The following is a 1,889-nucleotide window of genomic DNA, read 5'->3' as shown; positions in this document are numbered from 1 at the left end:
ACGACGCCATGAAAAAATGGCATTGCTTTAAGTAATGATAAATGGTATTGCTTGATTTTTTTTCATTAACATTACATGTCTAGTCCTCTCACGAAAACAAGCCGACAGATGGAAAGACTAACGGGCAGATTAAAAACAATACCTCTTCGTAAATTAGTAGCCTCTTCGAACGACCCTTTGACCTGGACTGTACTTCCTGTACCACGCCGGTAAGTCTGACGTGTGGTCATCTCTCCTCATTCACGTTCTGTTACTCTATACAGACAGACAGACGGACAGACAGACACCCCAAAAACTATACCTCCGTTTTTCATGGAGGTAATTAAAGCCACATTTATTTGACCCCCAGTGGAGAGAAAGGAACTGCAACACACACAGGCCCATGACTTCTAAAGAGGATGTCGACTTGGCGAGGTATGAGAAGGATAACAAAAGAACACATTCACAGGTTGAAAACTTGTAGCTTGGGTGTATCTTAGCTTGTTAAGAGATGTGGGTCCACAAACAGGGCTAATCATCTCCGACAGAGCATCTATGACGAGTACGTTATTGGGCAGAGGAGGGTTGATTACCTGACAACGGTGGGTTCATTACGCCCGGGGAAGTTAATAATCAAGCAAGCAATATTTCTCCATTCCAGAGAAAACTTTATTTAACATGTAACATTTCTTTAGATTTCAATCGCAGGCCTTGAATCAATAACGCATCGCATAAGATGGACACAAATATGCAATAACCCAACCGTCCTGCCTTTTCACATTCCAAATCTCTATCTCTCTCCATCTCGCACATACACCCACATACTCCATCCCTCTATCTATTTCTTTATCTATCTATCTACCTATCTGTCTGCCTATATATTCATCTAATAACTATAGCCGTCATTATCATCAAAGCAATGACCACCTTGGAAGGAAGGAATTGTACTGCGTATTTCACAACGTGGTTGCAATAATAGTTGTGACGTTCAGTGCTATAAGATAATCTTGCATCCAGGAAAATTGTCGGGAATTGTGATTTAGTCTTTTGATTTAAAAATTGTCGTCTTGTGATTTAAAGTTGCACAAGACCACAAGACCAAAAATTGCTTTGGAGAATATGAGATTTTACAGCGAGGTTGTAATGCTAAACACATCATAGTTGCTACCTTAAAAAGATAAAAAGAAAATCAAAGTATGCAGAGCAATTAGAAATGTGTTCGACAATAAGTAAGAAAATGAGTTTTCAGTTCATTCACTTATTTGAATTGTAAAAAAAAACATCACGCAAATTACTAGCAAAATTCCCTTTTAAAAAAGGCTCCCTCGCTGAAAAAGAGCCTCTTCAGAAACGGCCTTTAGAGGGACTAAGGCAACATTTTGCATTAACATTATTCCGGCTAGAATAATTTCTACGTATTAATATCATCATTATTGTGCAACAAATATGACCAAGCCTACAATAATGGATCGTCCCTTCCTCTCTGTACGAAAAGCACAAAACAAGCGGGTCTGTCCACATTAGCTGTACAGAGACCCTCGCGTTTCGAGATTTTTCAACAAGAAATGCATATTTTTGTTTTGTTTACTTTGTTTACCAAAATGTCTTAAATTAATCGACATCAATTTTAATCGTGAGAGACTAAGAATGATAGTATTACATAATCAATCTTGAAGAGTGTGTCATGATAATTCAAATGCGGATTTCCATCATTGAGAGGCTTAATTGTATCATCAAGTGTCCTTGACATGAAGCATTTCGTGTTTGCAAGTCAGTTGCGCCGCCTGGCGGAGTACGTGGATGATAAAAACAATCACTGTGCGAGTATTTCATAGACTGACTGCAAATGAATGTAGCTGGTTGCGTTTGTGATGTAAACCGATGGTAGAAAGTCAATAAACATTCCTCTA

Source organism: Branchiostoma floridae, chromosome 4 (assembly GCF_000003815.2).
Source record: "Branchiostoma floridae strain S238N-H82 chromosome 4, Bfl_VNyyK, whole genome shotgun sequence".
Classification (NCBI taxonomy): Eukaryota; Metazoa; Chordata; class Leptocardii; order Amphioxiformes; family Branchiostomatidae; genus Branchiostoma; species Branchiostoma floridae.
This window is presented reverse-complemented; position numbering follows the sequence as displayed.